The following is a 10,856-nucleotide window of genomic DNA, read 5'->3' on the forward strand; positions in this document are numbered from 1 at the left end:
AGTCTCTGTTAATTTTTATCTATTTCAAAAAGGAACATCTCTAATGAAGATTGAGAGATACAGTCTGAAAGTATAGAGTTAAGTAATTAGGGGTCAGTTTAATACTATGTCTATGAAGCACAGTAATAGAAATAGGTTTTCCCTTAGGACATATGATTTATCTATCCATAGATTCTTGGTCTGTTTACTAATGTAAAATATTGGTTCCATCTCATGGAGTCTGCCCTTAGATGAAACCAGAAAGTGGTTTGTTACTTCTATAACATTGATGCAACTACTTCAACATTTTGGGATATTTTGTCAGGTCAGTAACTTGTAGAGTTCACAGTGGTGTGAGAATATTAATCTTCCCTAAAAATGAGTCCCTCCATGTGCACTTCTTGGTTGGTGGTTTAATCCCTGGGAGCTCTGGGGGATCTGGTTGGTTGATATTATTATTCTTCCTATAGGTTGCAAGCCCCTTCAGCTCCTTCAGTCCTTTCTGTAACTCCTCCACTGGGGACCCCTGTCAGGAGACAGCTACATAAGACTCCTGTTAGCATGAACTTCTTGGCATTCACAATAGTATCTGGGTTTGGTGACTGTATATGGGATAGATCCTCAGGTGGGGCAGTTTCTGGATGGCCTTTCCTTTAGTCTCTGGTCCATAATCTGTCTCAGCATTTGCTCCCATGATTATTTTGACCCCCCCCTTCTAAGAAGGACCAGAGCATCCACACTTTGATCTTCCTTCTTCTTGACCTTCATGTGGTTTGTGAATTGTATCTTGGGTATTCTGAGATTTTGGAATACATACCATGAGTGTTATTTTTTGATTGGGTTACCTCACTCAGGATAATATTTTCTAGTTCCATCCTTTTGCTTAAGAAATTCATGAAGAAGTTAGAATTAAATAATCCTATTAAAAGTGGAGTACAGAGCTAAACAAAAAATTCTCAACTGAGGAATCTCAAATCGCCAAGAAGCACCTAAAGAAATGTTTAACATCCTTAGTCATTGGGGAAATGCAAATCAAAACAACTCTCAGATTACTCCTCACATCTATCAGAATGGCTAAGATCAAAAACTCAGGTGACAGCAGATACTGATGAGGATGTGGAGAAAGAGGAACACTCCTCCATTCCTGGTGGGATTGCAAGCTGGTACAACCACTCTGGAAATCAATCTGGCACATCCTCATAAAATTGGGCATAGTATTACCTGAGGACCCAGCTATACCACTCCTTGGCATATACCCAAAAGATACCCCAACATATAACAAGGACACATGCTCCTCTATGTTCATAGCAAACTTATTTATAATATCCAGAAGCTAGAAACAACCCAGATGTCCTGCAACAGAAGAATGGATACAGAAAATGTGGTACATTTGCACAATGGAATATTACTCAGGTATAAAAAACAAGGATCTTATTTCTAGTTCTAGGAATTAAATTTAAAAACTATTAAGCAATAGCCTCTAATGTTTTGAATCTGTGTGGCTCCAATATATGTAATCCATTTTAGGTTCTGGATTCTTTATTTGCTAGCATGTGGTTTGGGTATCTACTGTTTGCCCACCATTATTCATGTCTATTTCTCATTTTTTTATTCATTTGCTAACATGTGGTATCCATTGGGGTATAGTTTCTCTGTTGTATGGTAACTCAATTCCAATGCTTTTTCTTTCCCTTTTAAGGAAACTTCTGAATGGCTATTTTTGAAGGTTTTTAGGGTTAGTTATCTCTTCACATATTCCCTCCTCTGTCATAGCTCTTTAGTCCCACTCCAATTAATTGTCACAGTCTATTATTCCCTTTCATCTTTTATATTACTGCATTCTATGTCTCCTCTCTCGAGAGAACTCCTCCTCCCCCATGCTGCCTTATAATCTGCTATCCTCTATGGGGGTTCCAAATGAAATGCATATATCTAAACACACACACACACGCACACACGCACGCACACATGCTTAAATATAACATTCATGTATGAGAGAAAATGTGGTCTTTGTTTTTCTACATCTTGGTTACCTCACACAGGATGATTTTTTCCTAGTTCCATATACTTATCTATAAGTTTTATACATTTTATTTTTTTAATAGATGAATAATAATAGTCCATTGTGTAAATGCACCACATTTTCATTACTCATTCATGAGTTGTTTCCATTTCTTAGCTATTGTGACTAGAGCAGCAGTGATCATGTATGAGTTATTATCCATGTAGTAAGATCCAAAGCTTTTAGGTATCTGACCCAAAGTGATCTTATGGTAGGTTTGTCTTCAACTCTTTGAAAGGGTGTATTTATTACCACAGTGCAATTTTACAAGGGAGGCAACTCATGGAAATTGTTGGGAGCCGACTCTGAGCAGAAAGTGGCTATCATCTTTGCAGCTATCTTGAGCCATATACCCTGACAAGAGACTTGTTTTCAACAGCCTTCAATAGCTGAGCACACTCTGATAATTATCTTGATACACCCATGATTTCCTTTCAATCAAGGCCAGGTAGTGCTGGCACACACCTTTAATCCCAGCACTTGAGAGACTCAAGCCGAGACTCAAGGCAAGATTAAAGGCGAGACTCAAGGAGAGATTAAAGGTGAGACTCAAGACAAGACTCAAGGAGAGATTAAAGGTGAGACTCAAGGCAAGACTTGAGGAGAGATATAAAAGGAGAGACTTGAGGAGAGAACAGAGCAGACTCTGTCTCATCTCCAGAGCAGACTCTGTCTTGTTTCTTCGCACATCTCATCTCTCTGTCCCCATTTTCTCTCTTGTTAGGCCCTGACCCACAGACCAGAACAGCAGAATGGGCCATTACAGAAAATAATCATTCTAAGGACATTTAGATTCTTCTAAAGTTTAGATACCTACAACATCGAAATAAAGATACAACAACATTTTATTTACTCAAATGAATAGGCTAAAATTAGCAATACTGTCTGAGTAATGTGTGTGCTAATATGTGTGTGATATATTATCCATTAATATAGCTTAAATACATATGAAATTGAAGATCAAAGTCAAAATATAAATGAGCCTTTTAAAATATCAGGTTAGTTAAATTACACATGTGATTTCTAGTGTATGCTATAGTTTTAAATAATAATTATCATTTTCCTTCATCTTTGGGGTACTGTGTATTATTTCACATGGAAACCTATTATAGAAATATAAAAATGAAAAATAAATTTATCAATTTATGTGAAATACCCTATACTCAGTTATTGATATAAAACTTATCTAAAGGATCTCAAAATTGAGGAAAATTAAGTAAGAGTAATCGGATCTTGTGTGTGTGTGTGTGTGTGTGTGTGTGTGTATGTTTTGTAATACTACACTGTCACATAATCAAAATAATTTTCTATCTACTGTATTCCATTATACCTTTGTGATGTTGATTGAAAGTCATTATTCTGTCCTGCCAAGGGATTTTTTTTTTTTTTATCAAATGTAACAGAGGCTGCTAAAAACTCAATTGCCAAGGGTAAATAGACATCTATTTTTATGCCATCAGCAGGTATGGATTTGTTTTGGCATTGACTAAGGTGGACAACACTCTTATTATATAAGTGCTTCCATAGTTAAGGACAATTTATTTTTGTATTAAAACAGCCCAAAAATGGTTTGTTATTGGGTTTGCAAAGTAAAAGATCATTTTTTAATAGAAATTTACATGAGTGTCAAGCAGATAAATGTTAAAATTGGAGCATCAAGTTAAAGTATGTATTGCAAATACTTTCAATCCATTCATGAGTCTCAAAATAAATGTAGTAAACAGTTTACTATGAAACTTTAGAAACTTCACCTTCTGTTGTATGAAACACTACTTTCCATGTTTTTGTCCTCATGAGAGTTCATTCATTTATTTCTCGATTTGATGTTTTATAAAGTATGTAGACTGTGTTGAAGCTGCCCTATGATTTGATTTTCCTCATGTGAGGCTTTAAAATTTGTATTTACCTACCACAAATGCTTCCTTCACAGTTTTTTGATATTAACTATAAAATCTGTTATGGACTATAAACTGAGTTGTTGAATTTGAAGCTGTTATCACTAGTGTTATAACAAAAATTCTATGAATTCCATATCCCTATTGATGGCACTCTATACTTTAAGAGTCTCATTCATTTATTCTTCCCCAACACAAGAAAGATATCACAGAGCATTTCCATCTCTGCTGCATAGGCAGAACCCAGTCACAGATGGTAAGAGAATACAATGTCCTAAGATGAAGAGTCAGGGTAATTCAGGTTCTCTCAAATGGAAAGAAATCAGTCTCCATCCTGAAGAATACAGGCCAGACCTTCTGGAGAACATTACAGAGAAAAGTGGTTTTATAGTCATTTTGAAAGAAAATCTGTTCTTAAGTTGACCTTGAAGCAGTGACTGAAGGAAAAAAATAGGACCCCAGGCGAGACAGCCCAGAATGTGGCCTCAGAGTCACAAGCTTTTGTCTTTGTTGTTACCATTATTGTTATTCTCAATTTCTGAGCCAAAGGGAACTGGGAATTTATAGAACTTTACTATATTCTGGGTAATGAGTGAAATTCTGCTTCAGTAAGCTTTATGTGGTACTTGCTATGTGGTATGAATTTCATTAATTCCCAGAAAATTCACGGTATTAATAAAGTTGTGAGCTAAAGAAATATTACTTCAACCAAACACAAAGCATTAAAATTGCAAATAACCCAGGAAACTGGGAAACTGGTCTAGACTCTGACTTTCAGCTATGTTCTTTCAACTATCCTGTTTATGTTTTTTCACTGATTTGCCTTCTATCCTCTTGTTTCTTCCTCTTGTAGAAGCCACTGTCTTGTCTAGTTCTGATATTGTTTATTGACTTGTTCATTTTTTCAGTTCTCCATTCAGTGCATTGTGTGCCTAAAAGACAGTCTAGGAGACCTAGAGAAACTGAAAAAAATGTAGACATGACCAAAGACAATATTAAAAGATAAGCTACATGTACAATAATAGAATCACTGAGATTTTATACATGAGAGGAGAGGAAGAAAATGAAGTAGAGATATTCTTTAGTTTTGTTCTTAGAGGAGATGACACCAGAGCCATGTCGTATAAAATGTTATTAATTTGTGGGAAAGGATAGAAATACATAAATGAATAGAGAACTCTGAAGTGAGACATAGTAATTCCAAATCCCCTGTGTTTGTGGAAATTTTAGATAGAGCTTATTAGCTATGTAAACCCATAGTGCTGTATAACTAAAACATATATATACCTAACTAAGGCAGTCATCACATGTAAATTCTGTAAATTCAGAATTGTTGACACTTAATAGTTTGCCCTGTGAACACAGGAAGTGTGTCCAGGTTGAGGAAACTGAAGTTTGAGAGCATGACAAATGCTATGGGAAGGACATCCTGGAAGATAACATTTTAATGTGAACCATAGCTCAGAACTTACTGCAATCTACTAAAGAATGTAGAATACAGGGGGAGAGAAATATCAGAAGAGATTATGTATTCATGTTGGATATGCTCAACTGTCTATGACACAAAGGATAGAACTCTCTGGCAATGTATACAAAGAATTTTTAACATAATGAAGGTAAATAGTATAACCTAACAGAGTTAATAAAAGGATAGAATTTTAAAGCAGAAACAAAATAAGAAATTATCAACTTCTCAGTAGACAGTATTTGTTTCATGGATACAAAGAACAGTTGGGCAAAATAATTTGGAGTGGTCATATGACTGGTAGTAATGCAAATGAAAACCAAATAAGAAACTGTCTGCTGCCAACATGGAGGATTTCTCCTATGTCTCTATGTGCAGTTTAGAACCACAAAATAATTCAAATGAAATTATTTGTTGCAATTTTATTTTTGGCACAGATAACAAAATATTATTTTACTTTGAATATGTTAATATCAGATCAGCATGTGTGTATGAGAGAGAGATAAAAAGAGAGAGGGAGGGAACGAGGGAGAGAGAGGGAGGGAGGGAGGGAGGGAGGGAGAGAGAGAGAGAGAGAGAGAGAGAGAGATCTAGCATTCATACTGGCCCTGAATTTGGAGCCACAGATTTATTTCAAGCTGTAGGACATTTGTGTTCTTCTTCCCATGGTAGTCATCCAGGTGACCTCAGAAAGTTATAACTTTTTTCATATTAGTTATTTTTAAATCAAAATGAGCTATAGATTGTGAGGGTCAAATGTAGTCGCAGAAATAAATTTGAAAAAAAAGCAGACATATGAATGCTGAGGAGAATTTTTAAATTTATATGCTAATATTAATGTGTTTATTATTAAATCATATTTGACTTTCCTTTTTATCATAATTTGAAGGACATACAGAGTAAAGAGAGAGAAGAGAGTATGTGCATGTTTAAAGACTTTTACTAATGTATATAGTTATATATCTTTAAAGTAAATGACTGATATATTATTAAACTGTAGTATGTACCTAAATAGGCATATGTGATAATTTCCATTTTTAATGTTAATTTGGCCATTTTCTAAAAACAATCATACTAGATCCATAAAAGTATATTGCTTTGGGGTTAGAAAGATGGCTCAGTGGTTAAGAGCCCTGACTGCTCTTCCAGAGGTCCTGAGTTCAATTCCCAGCAACCACACAGTGGCTCATAACCATCTATAATGGGATCCATGACTCTTTTCTGGTGTTTCTGAAGACAGTGACAGTGTACTCACATATATAAAATAAAAGTATGCTGCTTTATGGTGAGAAATGGTCAGGGTGTGTGCAAACATCTTACTGATTGTTGTTTGAATGTAAAAGTCTGTATACTAAAACAGCAGTAGTCCTAGTTATGTTAGCGGAAACACTGTTAATTCAAAGCTCCAGACACTAATAGTTTGTCTTTTGATCTCTTAAAAGACTAGATAGCTACGTCATATAGTGAATTTACTTTCACATTTTTGAGATTTCTCCACATTTATTTCCATAGTGACTGTACATTTCACAATTCCATAAACAGTGAAAGAGGGTTCCTTTTCCCTGTATTCCCTCCAGCATTTGTTGTCCATTGTTTTGTTGATCTTGGCCATTCTGACAGGGGTAAGATGAAATCTCATAGATGATTTTACCCATGGATAAGGATACTGAACACTTTTCAAAGATATTTCTAGAGTGTTACCATTATTGCTTTTGTTGTTCAATGAGTCATTTGGTCCTTTTTTTCTTACTTTTTCTTTCTTTCTTTTTCACTTTTTTTTGTTGACAACATTTTTTTTTATTGGATATTTTATTTACATTTCATATGTTATCCCCTTACCCCATCCCCCACCCACCCGGGAACCCCCCATCCCCTTACCCCTCCTCCTTCTTCTCCGTGGATGTAACCCCCACCTACCCCCCCCACTCCCACTTCCCCACCCTCAAAATTCCCACGCCCTGGGGCGTCCAGCCTTGGTTAGCTCAGTTGGTTAGAGCGTGGTGCTAATAACGCCAAGGTTGCGGGTTCGATCCCTGTACGGGCCACTGGGAAGCCTCTTTTTCACTTTTTAATACTGAGTTTTTCATATAAGCAGAATGCTAATTTTTATCAGATTAGCATAACAAATCTCAAAATACAGTAGTTTCATGCATACCATGACTGTAATCAACAACTCTCTAGTTGGATTTAAGAGCTACTCAAGTAGAGAGAAGCCATGCTAACTACTCAGTCAGTGATGCCATGAATATTGGAAGAGAATATGCAACACTACAATCTAAACATTTGTTCTTAAATCCACAGATAAATGTAGTCCTCACCACTCATCAGGAAACTTCTCTTTGAAAAAGGCATATCACTATAAAAAACTGCAACCAATCACAACACAGAATTTGAAGCCCAAATCTAACAGTGATACCTCATACACTCAGGGTTCAGAAAATATTGTGGACGAAGTGATAGAAAGATCATAGGAGCAAGAGGCTGAGGGACTTAGCTCTGAGGTTGTGTCTCCTAGTAATGTCCATAGCCACACCTGAATCTTTATTTGCAGATGATATAATTGTATACGTATATGACCTTTAAAAAATTTCATCAAGAAACGTGTACAGCTGATAAACACTTTCATTAAAATAACAGGATACAAAACTAATGCACAAAATTCAGTAGACTTCCTGTATACAAATGACAAATAAAATGAGAAAGATATCAGGAAAACAATACATTTTAAAGTAGCATCCCCCTTAAAACAAAACAAAAAAAAATATGTTGAGATAATTCTAACAAAAGAAATGAAAGAATTGCATAAATAAAATCCTTAGGAGATTGTAGAAAGAATTGGAAGTAGATATCAGAAAGGTTCACAGTTCTAGAATTGTTTCTGTCCTCTACCAGAAGAGAAGGATAAACTCTAATCCAGCTGCAAACCTTTTGATCTACAAATGGTGACCTGCCTGCATGATATTCTGGTGCAATAGGGCAAAAAAGTAGTGAGAGTAACCAACCACTAACTGATTGCATTTAATATCCCAATATCCCTCCCTGAGTTGGAATCTATGTTTGATACTGTTCAAGTAGCCTACAACCTGAGAACAGATAGGTCATGGACCTAGAGGAAAATCAAGTACTACTGTTCTGCTAAAACAAAACAAAACAAAACAAAACAAAACAACAAAACAAAACAAAACAAAAACAAACAAAACACACACACACACACACACAACTATAGCAATAAAATGACTCCTATCTTTTCTGCTATAAATCAGTGCCTTGATGTGCCATCATCACAGAAGCTTCCTCTTCCAGTAGATGAAAGATATACACAGATCTACAACTGGACAGTATACAGAGTGTGAAAGGGAGACTCAGCTCTAAATAGTATGTTTCCATAAAAATCTCTCCCCTCAGAGTTCAGGGAATTCTACAGAAGAGGATGTTAACAGATAGCAACTAGTGCTAAAAACATGAAATAAATAAGACCTTCTAGAGACAATAGTGTCCATACACATATGGACTTACAGAGACTGTGGAAACATGTTCAGGGCCTGTATAATCTAAGCTAGACAGAATCCCACAAATAAAGGGGTAGGGTAGATAAAATAACCTAACCCAAAAGATACCTCCAACTGATAACTGCCCACCCAAACGTGAGCTAATGATGGAGAGTATCATCAAACATGCCATACTGTACAGATAAAATCTATGAGGAGGCATCAACCCTACACAAAGAACAACTGAAAGTTGAGGAACACTGAGAATAAAAGAAATAATCTTCCCCAGGGAAGAATACATCAATTGGTTTTCCATTGCCAAATGGTCAGTCCTGAAAACATATATTCAAGTAACATTGAACAGACATATGAAATACTTTAGGGGTTTGTGTGTGTACATACATGTAATATCAATTAATGAATAAAGATGCTCATTTTCAGGTCATACTTGCCAGAAGACCAGAGAACTTCTCTTCTCTCTCTTTTCCCTCAGACCCAATCTTCAAAGTTGCCTCTAGTGCTACAACAGACTATCACAGAACATCAGGTGTAACATCCTCTTTAGCTGTGCATGTCTCCTGTGGATCCCATAGAGCATCTCTACCCTGGCCTCCCCTCCCCACCATTTTGCTGTGTCCCATCCTCCAACTCAGGTAGACAGCCCATGCTCAACCATAGGGCATGCTTGCCAGAACACCAGGTAAACTTCCAGGAGATACTTCACTTTCTCTGTTACTTCTGACCCAATTCTCAGAGTCATTTCTAGAACTTTATCTGCTCATGGTCTCCTCTTTCCACAGCCTCCAAAAATGGCAAGCATTCCAATGAGCAGACCATCCAAGCCATCCAGTAAAGCAATCAACACATAGTCAACACACTTTCTGAAAATCTAGAGAAAAGAATCCCAGAAATCATTACCTAGACCTGTAATTACCACAAACCCAGATGACTAGATGTCAGCACAGGAATACAACCAATATCTGTCAGGGTGTCTACTAAAGCCTTGCAGGCCCTGAATATTCCGACATAGCTGAAGCACAATAAAAATACCTGAGTATACAAAGATGACAAATGTTCTTAAAAAGAAAATGAATAAATTTCTCCTATAAATTTCGGAAAACATAAACAATTGGAGGAAATTAATAAATTCCTCAAGGAAAGCCAGCAAAACACAAACAATTAAAGAAATGAATACATTTCTTTTAAAAGTCAAAACAAACAAACAAACAAACAAACAAAAAGTTGAAGAAAACAAATAAAACTGTTGAAGATCTGAAAATGGAAGCAGAAGAACAAAGAAATAACAAATAAAGGAAATTCTGGAAATGAAAAGTGTAGGAGTGAAAACAGGAGCTTTTACAAAGGCAAGCTTCACCAACAGAATATATGGAAGAAAGAACTTAGGCTTGAAGATGGCATAGAAGAAACAAATATATATGTTAAAAATGTTAAATCTAAGAAAATGATGACACAAATATACAGAAAATCTGGGGCACTATAAAAAGACAAAACCTAAGAATTATAGAAATAGGAGGAGACAAATACCAGCTCAAATGCACCAAAAATAGTCTCAACAAACTAATAAAAATGTTTTCTAACCTAAACAAGGAGATGCCTATAAAGGTACAGGTAACATATACAACATCAAATACATTGGACCAGAAAAGAAAGTCACCTTGTCACTAATAATCAAAATGCAAAACATACATAACAAATAATATTAAAACCAGCAAAGGGAAAAGATCAAGTAACACATAAAATCAGCCTTTACTAGATTATGCCTGATTTTTTTCAAAGCAGAGTCTAGAAACCAGAAGAGTCTAGGCAGAGGTGTTGTGGATTCTGAAAGATAATAGCCTACTGTTGGAACCACTAAATGCAGGTCTGTCCTTCTTTTCTACTTTCCTGTCACCCTTCCTTCCTTCCTTCCTTCCTTCCTTCCTTCCTTCCTTCCTTCCTTCCTTCCT

General features: G+C 36.0%; 1 non-coding gene across 1 annotated transcript; it reads left to right on the forward strand.

Annotated features, from left to right (window-relative positions):
• The first annotated feature begins 7,371 nt into the window (after window positions 1–7,371).
• Trnai-aau lies at window positions 7,372–7,445 on the forward strand. Its single transcript has one exon. It is a non-coding gene; the product is annotated as a tRNA-Ile (tRNA).
• The last annotated feature ends 3,411 nt before the right edge of the window (window positions 7,446–10,856 follow it).

This window comes from Grammomys surdaster, unplaced genomic scaffold (genome assembly GCF_004785775.1).
Source record: "Grammomys surdaster isolate TR1022 unplaced genomic scaffold, NIH_TR_1.0 264, whole genome shotgun sequence".
Taxonomy (NCBI): Eukaryota; Metazoa; Chordata; class Mammalia; order Rodentia; family Muridae; genus Grammomys; species Grammomys surdaster.